The sequence below is a fragment of the Giraffa tippelskirchi genome, chromosome 12, assembly GCF_054371585.1.
Source record: "Giraffa tippelskirchi isolate mGirTip1 chromosome 12, T2T-mGirTip1v1.2.pri, whole genome shotgun sequence".
NCBI classification, from domain to species: Eukaryota; Metazoa; Chordata; class Mammalia; order Artiodactyla; family Giraffidae; genus Giraffa; species Giraffa tippelskirchi.
In genome coordinates, this window is record NC_137286.1 from 118,120,249 (window position 1) to 118,134,441 (window position 14,193).

At 38.4% G+C, this 14,193-nt stretch overlaps 1 protein-coding gene across 11 annotated transcripts in view; it reads right to left on the reverse strand.

Annotated features, from left to right (window-relative positions):
• TBC1D4 (TBC1 domain family member 4) overlaps window positions 1-14,193 on the reverse strand; it is a 207,556-nt gene that overhangs the window by 96,931 nt on the left and 96,432 nt on the right. Inside the window, exon 1 of one of the 11 annotated variants that reach the window (XM_081549940.1) lies at window positions 8,023-8,142. The exons of the other annotated variants lie outside the window; for them this stretch is intronic. The gene's annotated coding sequence lies outside the window, so the exon portion shown is untranslated. Of the gene's footprint in view, window positions 1-8,022; window positions 8,143-14,193 lie in introns of those variants that run through there. 11 annotated transcript variants of the gene reach the window in all.

Here is a 14,193-nt window from a genome sequence, read left to right on the forward strand (position 1 = left end):
AGGTACAAGAGAGTCAAAAGAGGATTCTCTTATAGATGGGAGAAATGACAATTTTCAATAGAGAATTTCCAGTGTGTGTTAGTTACTCAGTCGTGTCTGACTCTTTGAGACCCCAAGAACTGTAGCCCACCAGGATCCTCTGTCCATGGGACTCTCCAGGCAAGAATACTGGAATGGTTAGCCATTCCCTTCTCCAGGGGATCTTCCTGACCCAGGGATCGAACTCGAGTCTGTTGCATTGGCAGGCAGATTCTTTAGTGTCTGAGCCACCAGGGAAGCCTTGAATTTTCAATAGTGAAGGAGAAATGGATGATGTGGAGAATGAGAGAAGAATTGCTAGCAATATCTTTAAGTAGGCAAGAAGGGACTGAATCTAGGGCATCAGTGGAAGAATTTGAACTGACCCAGGGAATGGATAGTTCATCTCAAAAGGTGCAGATAGAGGAAGACATAGGGGTCAGAGTTTGGAGAAATTTCACCTGTGAATGCTTTAATTTCTTAGGAAAGTTGAAAGCATGATCATCAGCTGAGGTAAGGATGGGGAAGAAGATCAAATAAGTATTGATCAGTAATCATTTAATTCAAGGCTTACTGTGGGCAAAACTGTGAAGTGATGTTATCTTTAGAACTCTCAGGCTACCCCTTCTGTATTGTGATGATGTAGAAATGTGACTCCCACAACTCTTTCATGGAGAAATTTGCATTTAACTGAAGGTTTAACTTGAGGACTCAAGTATCTTAGATGAAATTCAGGAATCAACCAGAAATTAGAAGAGAGGGTTTTGCACCCTGAAGTAAAATAATACAGGTAAACTATTTTTTCTGCCTAGGATGAGATGGGGAGCTTATTACTTATATGGGAACCCATATAAGTAATAGTTGTATAAAAACAGGGGGCTTCCCAGGTGGCTCAGTGGTAAAGAATTCACCTGCCAATGCAGGAGATGCAGGTTTGATCCTTGGGTTGGGAAGATCCCCTGGAGGAGGAAATGGCAACTCATTCCAAAACTCTTGCCTGGAAAATCCCCTGGATAGAGGATCCTGGCAGGCTACAGTCCTTGTCTGACTCCAAAGAGTTAGACATGACTGAAGCAACTGAGCAGGCATGTATGCACGTATAGAAATAAATTTTGGAAAGGTTTGCATGTGGTAGGGGGAAAAAGTGTTCTGTACCTTACCAAAATAAGAATAACACAGTGTGAATATAGAATATTTGTATCACTTGTGAAAAATAACTTTATATTTCTTTTTTTCAGATATGGATATTTATACAAATACGACCAAAAAAGGTGAAGTAAGCAAAGGCATCAATGCAAGAAAATCAAACTTATTATAACCATGTCATCAAGAATGTTAATCTTTCATTTTTTTAAACTGTAGAAAAACAGAATGAGGCATTTAAGAAACAATCCTGAAAAGCTGCTATTTATTTACTTGTGCTGGCAATATGAAACCCACTTTCAAATGCAGCATAACCTTCCACTCCCACTCAATCACAAAACATTTCCAAGGTGAGATCAATCCACTATGTGTTTATTCAACAGAAGATTTTCTATTCATCAAGTCAGTCCTATTATTTGCTTAATGCTGACATTCTTAAAAATATACAGTTCATAATCAACCAGTCTTTAGCAAGGCTAAGATAAGAGAAAGGACACAAATTACTAATATTAGAAATGGAAGAGGGGACAGCACTACAGATCCTATGGAAATAAAAGCATAATAAAAGAATACTATGAACCAGTCCATGACCAGAAATTTGACATCCTAGATGAAAGGGAAAATTTCTTTAAATGACAATCTGCCACAACACAGACAAGAATAAATAATCTGAAGAGGCCTAAATGGAATAACTAGTTACGAATCTTCTAAAACAGAAAGCTCATGGCTCAGATGAATACACTGGTGACTTCTGTCAAACTCTTAAGAAAAAAAAAAGTGATACCAATCCTCCATAATCTGTTTCAGAAGATAGAAGCAGAGAAAATACTTCCTAACTCATTCTATGAGACCAGCATTACCCTAATATTAAAACTAGACACAGACATAAGAAAATTACAAACAATATCTCTCATGAATATAGATGCAAAAATTAACAAAATACTAGCATAACAAATCCCCAAAAAATGTATAATAAGAATTATACACCAAGTATGTAGGTGGTTCAACATTAAAAAATCAATTAATGTCACATCACATCAGCAGACTAAAACAGAAAAATCACATAATCATATCAATAGAAGCAGAAAAAGCATTTGATAAAATCCATCACCCATTCATGGTAAAAACTCTCAGCAAATAAAGAATAGAGGGGAATTGCTTCAATGATCTAGAAAAAAACTACAGCAAGGATCATACTTAATGGTAAAAAATTCAAGGCATTCCCACTGAGATCAATTACATGCAAGGGTGTTCCTCTCGCCATTCTTTTCAACATTGTGTTAGAAGTCCTTGCTAATAGTCAAAAAAGGAAACTAAAAGTATACAGATTGGAAAGGAAGAAATAAAACTGTTCTGAGATGACATGATTGTCTGCAGAAAATATGAAGTAAAAATTTACAAAAAATAACCTCCTGGAACTAATAAGTGATTATAGCAAGATTGGACAAGGGAATTCCCTGGCATCCAGTGATTGAGACTCAGCAGTTCCACCTTAGGGATGCAAGTTCTATCCCTGCTGGGGAACTAGGATCCCAGAGACCAGGTGGTACAGTCAAAAAAAAAAAAAAGTTGCATGATACACAGTTAATATAAAAAAGTCAACTGCTTCTCTATATGTGAGTAATGAGCAAGTGAATTTTGAAATTAAAAGCCCAATATCATTTATATTAGCAACCCAACAATGAATACTTAGGTGTAAATCTAACAAAATATGTATAAGATCTGTATGAGATTTACAAAAAACTCTGATGAACATGATCAATGAAAAACTACATAAATGGAGAAATATTCCATGTTCATGAGTAGGAACACTCTGTTGTCCAGATATCAACTTGATCTATAAATTCAATGCAATGACAATCAAATCCCAGCAGGTTATTTTACAGATATTAAAAACTTACTTTAAGTTTATATCTAGAGGCAAGCAACTCAGAATAGCTAACACAATGTTGAAGGAAAAGAACAAAGTTGGAGGACTGGTGCTATCTGGCTTCAAGACTTACTGTAAAGCTATGATAATCAAGACAGTGTGGAACTGGCAAAAGAATAGAAAAATAGATTCATGAAACAAAATAGACAGCCCAGAAATAGGCTCACATAAATATAGTCAACTGAACTTTGACAGAGGACAGTATAACAGAGCAAAGATAGTCTCTTCATCAAATGGTTCTGGAACAACTGGACATCTACATGCCAGAAAAACTTAATCTAGACACAGACCTTACACTCTTAATAAAAATTAACTCAAAATCTAGAAAACTCAGATGACCTTGGGTAGGGTGATGCTTTTTTAGATACAAAACCAAAGACGTAATCTATGAAAAAATTGATGAGCTGGATTTCATTCAACTTAAAAACTTCTGCTCTATAAACAACAATATCAAGAGAATTGGAAGACAAGCTACAGGTTGGGAGAAAACATTTGCCAAAGACACAGCTGGTAAAGTCTTGTTATCCACAAAACACAAAGGACTCTTAAAACTCAACAATAAAAGAAGACTTGATTAAAACATAAAGACCTTGACAGATACCTCCCCCCAAAATATATTCAGATGTCAAATAAGTATTATGAAAAGATACTCCACAGCATATGTCATCAGGGAAATGGAAATGAAAATAAGATACCACTACACACCTATTAGAATGGCCAAAACCTGGAACACTAACACCACCAAATGCTATGATGATATGGAGCAAAAGGAACTTTCCATACACTGGTAGTGGGAGTGAAAAATGGTTCGCTCACTTTGGAAGATAGTTTGGTGATTTCTTGCAAAACTAAACATACGTTTTTAAAAAATAATTTTACTTCTTTATTGGCTGTGCTGGGTCTTTGTTGCTGTGTGGGCTTTTCTCGAGCTGCAGCAAGCGGGGGCTGCTCTCTAGCTGCAAAGTGCTGGCTTCTCTTGTTATGGAGCACAGGCTCTAGTGGGGGCGTGGACTTCAGTAGTTACAGGTCCTTGGCTCTAGAACACAGGCTCCGTAATTGGGGCACGTGGGCTTAGTCGTTGCAGGGCGTGTTGGATCTTCACTGACCAGGGGTCAAACCCATGTCTCCTGCATTGGCAGGCAGATTCTTTACCCTTGAGCCACCAGGGAAATCCAATATATTGGGTTTCTTTTTACAAGACTAAAGGTACTCTTACTATATAATCCAGCAACCTTGCTCCTTGGTATTTAGGAATTGAAAACTTATACCAACACAAAAACTGGCATGCTGATGTTTTAAGCAAGTGTATTCAAAATTACCAAAACTTGGAAGCAACCAAGATGTCCTTAAGTAGGTAAATGAATAAATAAACTGTCATACATTCAGACAATGGAACACTATTCAGGGCTAAAAAGAAATGAGCCATCAAGCTATGAAAAGACATGGAAGAAACTTAAAAGCATATTACTAAGTGAAAGAAGCCAATCTGAAAAGGCTACCTGTTGCATGATTCCAATTATATGATGTTTTAGAAAAGGCAAAGACTACAGGGACAATAAAAAGTTTCAATGGTTGCAGGAATGGAGATAGTGGAGACAAAGCACAGAGAATTTTACAACAGTGAAAAGACTCTGTGTGAGGCTCTAATGGCGGGTGTATGTCGTTATAAATGTGTCCAAACCCAAAATGCACAACATCAAGAGTAAGGCCTAAGGTAAACTAGGGACTTTGGGTGACTATGATGTGTCAATGTAGGCAAAAATGGACAATTATGATAAGTGACAGTGGAGGAGCCTATGAACGTGGTGAGGCAGGGGCGTACAGGAAATCTCTGGACCTTAAATTGCCCTAAAGAAATAAAATCTGTTTTCAAAAAGTATAGTTCAACATTATTTGTATTTACTACGGTAAACACTAGAGGGAGCTTTCCCACATGAACTAGTTTACCTAAGAGAAAAAAAAAAAGAAAAAATGTTAAGTTTTTTATACTGAAAAATACCACTGTTTATGAAATACCATTTATTACCACTGCTCCCATTTTACTCTTAGAACACTAACCACTGGCTAGTAAATTAACTGGAATTTTAACTGATTAGATAAATTAATAAGTTAATAAACTGAAAAAATTAGAGTATGTCAATATCAACTCTTCAAAACATTTAATCTGTTAGATATTTTCAAACAGGACATAATAAACCTAATAAAAAGATATGTCTTGGTTCTTTATCGTAACGTGAAAGTATAGTCATCTAAACAAAATGCTAAAACTGGATATTTGATAAGTAGTTTCACCTTATGAAACGTCTGAACTCTTGAGAAGAGAGCTTTTCTGAGCAATGCTGGGTTGTGAAATAGAATGACCTCTGGAAAAGAGGCCGGAGACAAGAGGTTAAACCCACAGGGACCTAGACGGGACCAGCTCCAGCTGAGATTAGACGATAAAGCTGTAATGTTATCAAAAAGCAAAAAGTGTCATGAGTTTCTCAGAAACCTATTTTTGTCCTGGCCTTCCTTATTACTTCAGATATTTATACCCCACAGCAGTGATGAATGAGCATCTTGCAAAGGAGAATAATCCAACATTCTTGAACTTGTGTTCAGAGGCATCAGTGACTTGTAGACCTTATCATTAACCCCTAAATGTGCGAATGTCTTCCTTATACAAAGAAGAAAAAGTCCTAACCGCCTGCTATTCAAGGACAAAAAGGAAAACGTACATTTGCTACTCTCCAAAACTAGGCTGGAAGGAAAGGCAATCACAAGCATCCAGGGGACTTCCCTGGTGGCCCTGTGGTTAAGGTTCCATGTTCCCCATGCAGAGAGCCCAGGTTCTGTCCCTGGTCAGGGAACTATGATCCTACATGCTGAGTTCACAGACTGCAACTAAGCCTGTGCACAGCAATGAAGACCCAGCACAGTACCTAGAAAAGTTTCTCACTAGAAAAAAAAAAATCTTTCAGAGCTGATATAAGCTGTTTAAAGATATGCTTCTTTGTTCAGTAAATGTCCAAGATCTCCCCCTTGCCCTTCTTTGTGTGATCTGGCTAATTGATACCAAAGGAAACCATATAATGATTGCTGTTGTTCAGTCACTAAGTCATGTCCAACTTTTTGTGACCCCATGGACTGCAGCATGCCAGGCTTCCCTGTCCTTCACCGCCTCCCCAAGTTTGCTCAAATTCATGTAATGATTAAGGGGATGCAAACCACTCCAGCTTCCTGTCATCTCTGATTGCAGAAAACAATGAAAAGCTTGAGTCTTTCAGACCTAGAAAAGGAACACTTTCTGACTATGCACCTTACAGGCATCTGACTTAAAATCAGATTAATAAATATAGTACTCCCAAAGCAATAAACCTTTACCTTTGAGGTCTCTGAAATGTCACCAGATTGCTTGAAAACCACCTGGATGAGTGTACTGTGACATGACTAGCCTTTAGCCAGCAGAAGCAGAGTCCTATCCACCCTTGGACATGACCTGTGGACAGACATCTCCTCTCCCCTTCAGAACTCAATCACATGACACTGTTACCTTTCAATTAATTGATCTTTGATAAATTTGTTAAGATTTCAAGTAAACATTGGCAACTCAAAGCCTCTACCCCCAAAATTATTTTTGCTTACCAGATTTCATGTATGTAAAACATTTAACTGGTAAATTTTAATTCTTTGAAGGAATTCTCATTCGAGAATTCTAATTAGAAGGTTTGGCATTGAAATATTCTTCATGTTGTAATAGTCTTAATTTTTTAATACCCCAAATGCATTTTCATATGTATTTCAAATAGATTAATAGTTACAGCAATGCTTCATGGCTGACATAATCAACTTGACTGCAGATTAAAGAAATTAAGGAAATCTGTTTGGTGGCAACTAATAACTAGCCTATATAGTGTGATAATTGGCCAGAATTAATTTTCATTAAAATTTTCCATGGGATCTATCTGTGTTATATCTTGCAAAAATTCACAACTTTAAAGTCAGAAAGCAAATTCAAAGCAAACTAGCAGTCCTCATACTAGCAGTCCTCATTTTTCATACATGTGATGACTTTCAAGAAAGAATAAGATGATTCTTATCACTTATCAGCTGAAACAGGAACAGTTTTATCTAAATAGCACCCACTTCAATTCAGAACAGATGGTTCTAGTGGATGCTGTCAATGTTTGCACCCTACCCCAGCCCAATCTCCCCACCCCCTACAAAGCAGACCACAGTGGACAACATGTAATCTCAATGGATCCAGTGACAGATACAGGGGTGGGCACGTGACCCAAGCCAGGTCAATCTGAGTAACTTCCTACTATTTTTCAAACAAGAGGTGAGATATTAATACAACTGTTTTCCATGTGAGTTCTCGAGCTGTTGAGGAAGTTAGTCTGGTAAACCAGGTGGCCATATCACTTCACTGGAGAAAATCAGTCTAGAGTAACACAAAATGAAACCTAGAGGAAAACAGAATTAAAGCCAAGACTTAGAGAAAGAGAGTCCTGGGATCTCAGGCTGCAGACATCCTTGGAGATGTGACTAAAGTGTTGTTGCATGCATGCTAAGTCACTTTGGTCATGTCTGACTCTTTGCAACTCTATGGACTGTAGCCTCCCAGGCTCCTCTGTTCATGGGATTCTCCAGGCAAGAATACTGGAGTGGGTTGCCATGCCCTCCTCCAGTTTATCTTCCTGACCCAGGGATTGAATCCACGTCTCTTACATCTCCTGCATCGGTGGGTTCTTTACCACTTAGCGCCACCTGGGAAAGTGAAAAGCAAAAGTCACTCAGTTGTGTCTGACTCTTTGCGACCCCATGGACTATACAGTCCATGGAATTCTCCAGGCCAGAATACTGGAGTGGGTAGCCCTTCCCTTCTCCAGGGGATCTTCCCAACCCAGGGATCAAACCCAGGTCTCCCACATTGCAAGTGGATTCTTTACCAGCTGAGCCACAAGGGAAGTCCAAATGTCCTCTTGTTCTCCTCCAATTCTGGGGTCACTCAGGATCTTTTCATAGGGCGGAGGGTCTTCACCCTTGCCTCTAGGAGTCCTGACTAGTATATAAGTCTATGAGAATATACATTAACATAGATGTTAAAAAGCTGTTAATATTACATATAAGCTGTTGAACCCAATGGTTGGAATGGGATTCATCTGCTATGACTGAAACCCAAAACAACAGTTGATTACACAAAACAGAAGTTTTTTTCTCTCTCATAAAAAAAGTCAGTTGACAGTACAGGGCTGTTTTGTTTTGACATTGTGTCATTAAATATCAAAGACTCAGGTTCCTTCTGTCTTCTTGTTATGCCCTGGGGGACTCAACGTCATTGTCCAAAACAGTGGCAACTGTATTGCAAGCAGCAGCAGTAAGGAGTAAATAACAGAAAAAGAGAGCAAGAGGTATGTGTATACACACACACACACACACACACACACACAAATATAATGGACACTCTTAAGGTTTCTTAAGGAAGTTGTCCCCTCAAAACAATCTTACACCCCACTGGCCAAAACTAGAGAAAGTTCTAGCAGAAAGAAAAGCTAAGAAATGTAGTCCTGCTTCTCGATGGCCACATATCTAGTTTAAAATTCTGTTTATTAAAAAAGAAGAGAGAACAGAAATCAGGAACAATCTGCATTCTTGTCATAATCGTCAATGATTCATCAGGAAAAAAAGGCATCAGTCAGAGCTGATCAAAAAAGAAAAGTGGAGGTTAGCTAGGTCAGAATGTTTAAATCATGGAACAGTTCTAAAAAGAAGAATCTTATGTCAAAACTGAAGAAATACATACTTAAGAGTGGACGAAGTGTTTCAAAAACTTTCCCAAAGGGAAGAAGCAGAAAATCTTCTGATCAACCCTCCAAGACAATCATGAGATTACAGCTTTTCACTCAAAGATAACAGAGCACTTCTGATGGCCATGACAGTAAATCCCATCCAAAGCCAACACTGAAATTTATAAATATGTTTTCCAAATAGAACCATGTTGGCTGGTGGTTTCCAAGTCAACTTTTACAGTTCTTAAGAGGTAGCAGTGGGGCACCAAAGCACAAATAACCATATAAATCTTATTTCAACCTGAACCTACCCCTTTCATATTATTCTGGCACAGTCACATAGCAGATTTCAAGCACATAGCATAAAAATGTAATAAAACTCATTAATAATTTTTATACTGATTATATGCTGAAATTACAATATTTTAGATATACTAGATTAAAGTATACTATTAAAACTAATTTTACCTATTTCTTTTTACTTCTTTTTTAAAATCCCTTGACTCAGCAAAATTTTACTGAACAAATATTATGAGCAAGGAGATACTGATATATTAACATATTATATTAGTTTCAGGTATATAACATATTCAATAACCTCATATATGCAGATGACACTACCCTTATGGCAGAAAGCGAAGAAGAACTAAAGAGCCTCTTGATGAAAGTGAAAGAGGAGAGTGAAAAAGTTGGCTTAAAGCTCAACATTCAGAAAACTAAGATCATGGCATCTGGTCCCATCACTTCATGGGAAATAGATGGGGAAACAGTGGCTGATTTTATTTTGGGGGGCTCCAAAATCACTGCAGATGGTGACTGCAGCCATGAAATTAAAAGACGCTTGCTCCTTGGAAGGAAAGTTATGACCAACCTAGACAGCATATTAAAAAGCAGAGACATTCCTTTGTCAACAAAGGTTTGTCTAGTCAAAGTTACGGTTTTTCCAGTAGTCATGTATGGATGTGAGAATTGGACTGTGAAGAAAGCTGGGCACCAAAGAATTGATGCTTTTGAACTGTGGTGTTGGAGAAGACTCTTGAGAGCCCCTCGGACTGCAAAGAGATCCAACCAGTCCATCCTAAAGGAGATCAACCCTGGGTGTTCATTGGAAGGACTGATGTTGAAGCTGAAACTCCAATACTTTGGCCACTTCATGTGAAGAGCTGACTCATTTGAAAAGACTCTGATGCTGGGAAAGATTGAAGGCAGGAGAAGGGGACGACAGAGGATGAGATGGTTGGATGGCATCACCGACTCAATGGACATGGGTTTGGGTGGACTCTGGGAGTTGGTGATGGACAAGGAGGCCTGGCGTGCTGCGGTTCATGGGGTCGCAAAGAGTCGGACATGACTGAGCGACTGAACTGAACTGATACAACATAATGATTTGATATTTGCATATATTGTGAAATGATCCCAACAACAAGTCTAGTTAATACCTATCACCATAAATTACAAAATGTCTTTCTCTAGTGATGAAAACTTTTCAGATCTACTCTTTAAGCAACTTTCAGTGATACAGTATTACTAACTACAATGTCCATGCTATACATCACATCCACACAACATTTATCTTACAGCCACAAGTTTGTACTTTTTAATCTCCTTTTTACTTCTTATAAAGTGGTTACTAGAACTTTTAAAATGACATATGTGGCTTACATTTTATTTCAGTTGAACAGAACTGCCTTAGAATTCTGTCCTCTGTATACCATTCAAGGGCAAGTTAAATTTTACGTACTCTATCAAAAGCCTATCCTGAATTCTTCAAATAGAAATTATCTCCCTCCCACTCATGGCATACAGTAGGCACTCAATAAATATCTACTGAATAAACTGCATGAACACTTACATTCTGACTCATATGTAATCTGTCTTCTTCCATGTGTCTCCTACAAGATTCTGAAATTCCTTGCTTAAAACTCTCTCTTATCTCATAATCTATTTCCTGGACACACAGTCTGTCCACTTCCCTGAACTGTTCTTTCTTGTCTCCTGCTGTCCAGCTTTTAAGTCACTTCTAAACTTATCTCCAGTGAGTTATATTATTCCTTCCTGGACACCCCTGCAGCACTGCTTCAAATCAACTTGTAGGAAGTCTCCAGTTTCTTGAAAATTCTACTTCAGTTGGTCCAGGTGAAAAGATGAAGGGGGAAAAAAAAACAGTAAAAAGACATACGACTGCGAAAGATAAGAATATGAGTCCACGTTTATGAAAATTCAATTATAATAAAAATATTTTCTTATACTAATGCCAGTTGAATGATTTTCTTGTGATTCATCTATGAGTTTGTGGACTGATCCAGGAAAAAAAAATATTTTAAGAGAGGCATTTCTTCAACATTTCTGAAATAAAATTAATCTCTAAATTATTTAAAAAAAAAACCCTCAAGTTATGGTATGATTAAAAGAACCTAAGGAAAAATCTTTCAGAAACCTCCTTGCCTTTCTGAAATACTCTTAAAGATTTTGATGACCTATAGATATTAGATAAACACAAATGCTGTCTTTTAGCCCAGTGAACAGAATGTGAGGAACACAACATCACAAATAAATCTTCCCTGCACACTGCCTCTAGGGCATAACTGCCATATCAGCAGAGATAAGATGTCCTCAGAGAATTGGAACAAGTGAGACCAAGAACAAAGCTATGCTGCTCTGCAGCCTGGGAGGTCCTTTGCCTACATTCCCCTCTGACAACACAATTACCCCGGAAAAAATTTCCCTCCAGAGCCCTTTCCAACCGGTGCTTGGCCCAAGAGATCAGTAGCCATAACACAGCCCTTCAAATCGCCCACAGCATCCACTGCGTTCCCCTCGAAGGACACTTAATGTATCATTTTTAGTTACTAATGGCTTCTGCCCAGATCTGTCTCATGCCTTTTTCGCTGTCTCTAGCACAAACCCTAGCACATATGGCTCACATTCAATGTATGTTTGCAAAAGTAAATGTACAAATGAATGAACAAACAAAGAAAGTATGATGGTTGTGCCTCGCCTTCCTAGGACAGAATACTAAATAAGCTCTTGCTCAAAACCAGTCATTTGTGGAAACAGTACTAATCAAATTATGAATGCCACTTACTCTAAAAGCAGGTGCCCACTCTAACAGGAAAAGCTGATAAGAGGCTTTGCATAGCCATCACTAAAGTAAATACAGGAACAACTTACAAATGAATATTGGGAGCTCTTTGGAAGTACTATTTGCTTCCTACTTATTTTGTGCACTTTCTAGAAAACAGTAGCTTTTATCAAGTACTTGTTATGTGCCAGGCACTGTTCTAAATGCTTTACATATTTATCCCTTTAATCCTCAACCATCTTGGAGGTAATTCTATTATTATCCTCACTTTACTGATAAGAAACTGTCCTAGATTCTGTAGATTTACAAAACCCACACTCTAAATCATGCTAACTAGATCAAGCAAGACAGTGAAGATAACAATTTCCAACCTTGAGAGAAGGATAAGATCAAAGGTGATTTCATGATAACAGTAAGTTGATATCAAGCACTGGGTTTCTTATGATTAACTGTGTATACTGCAAAGTCACTGCAACCTGCTATGATCTTAAACAATCTGCAGTGTTTTTATAAACATCATCAGACTAATTCTCTCTTATAAAGATTATCCGCAAATACTAGACAGAAAACAAAAAGGTTAGTCAAGTTGTTAACGTACAGTCACATTCAGTTCAGTTCAGTTCAGTGGCTCAGTCCTGTCCAACTCTTTGCGACCCCATGGACTGCAGCACGCCAGGCCTCCCTGTCCATCACCAGCTCCTGGAGTTTACCCAAACTCATGTCCATCGAGTCAGTGATGCCATCCAGCCATCTCATCCTCTGTCATCCCCTTCTCCTCCTGCCCCCAATCCTTTCCAGCATTAAGGTCTTTTCCAATGGTCAACTCTTCGCATGAGGTGGCCAAAGTATTGGAGTTTCAGCTTCAACATCAGTCCTTCCAATGAACACCCAGGACTGATCTCCTTTAGGATGGACTGGTTGGATCTCCTTGCAGTCCAAGGGACTCTCAAGAGTCTTCTCCAACACCACAGTTCAAAAGCATCAATTCTTTGGCGCTCAGCTTTCTTCACAGTCCAATTCTCACATCCATACATGACCACTGGAAAAACCATAGCCTTGACTAGATGGACCTTTGTTGACAAAGTAATGTCTCTGCTTTTTAATATGTTATCTAGGTTGGTCATAACTTTCCTTCCAAGGAGTAAGCGTCTTTTAATTTCATGGCTGCAATCACCATCTGCAGTGATTTTGGAGCCCAAAAAGATAAAGTCTGACACTGTTTCCACTGTTTCCCCATCTATTTGCCATGAAGTGATGGGACCAGATGCCATGATCTTAGTTTTCTGAATGCTGAGCTTTAAGTCAACTTTTTCACTCTCCTCTTTCACTTTCATCAAGAGGCTCTTTAGTTCTTCTTCACTTTCTACCATAAGGGTAGTGTCATCTGCATATCTGAGGTTATTGATATTTCTCCCAGCAATCTTGATTCCAGCTTGTGTTTCTTCCAGCCCAGCGTTTCTCATGATGTACTCTGCATATAAGTTAAATAAGCAGGGTGACAATATACAGCCTGGACGACTCCTTTCCCCATTTGGAACCAGTCTGTTGTTCCATGTCCAGTTCTAACTGTTGCTTCCTGACCTACATACAGGTTTCTCAAGAGGCAGGTCAGGTGGTCTGGTACTCCCATCTCTTTCAGAATTTTCCACAGTTTATTGTGATCCACACAGTCGAAGGCTTTGGCATAGGCAATAAAGCAGAAATAGATGTTTTTCTGGAACTTTCTTGCTTTGTCGATGATCCAGCAGATGTTGGCAATTCGATCTCTGGTTCCTCTGCCTTTTCTAAAACCAGCTTGAACATCTGGATGTTCATGGTTCACGTATTGCTGAAGCCTGGCTTGGAGAATTTTGAGCATTACTTTACTAGCGTGTGAGATGAGTGCAATTGTGTGGTAGTTTGAGCATTCTTTGGCATTGCCAAAGTCACATTACCAAATATCTAATATCAGTATCTACTAGATCAAGCTACCAATAATACCACCTTAATTAAACATGTAGATTCAGATGACTACATTAAAGTTTAGGGCAATACATTTGGACCACAAACCACAACTACTGTTTAGCATGTCTAAAAAGAATGCACTGTAAGAACAGTTTTTGAGAACACACATACATGCTTTATATGGTTTCCTATTGGTCTTCCCTTGTGGCTCAGATGGTAAAAAAATTCCTCCTGCAATGTAGAAGACCCAGGGTTGATCCCTGGGTCAGGAATATGTTTTTATAAAAACATCTGCTGTAAAATAA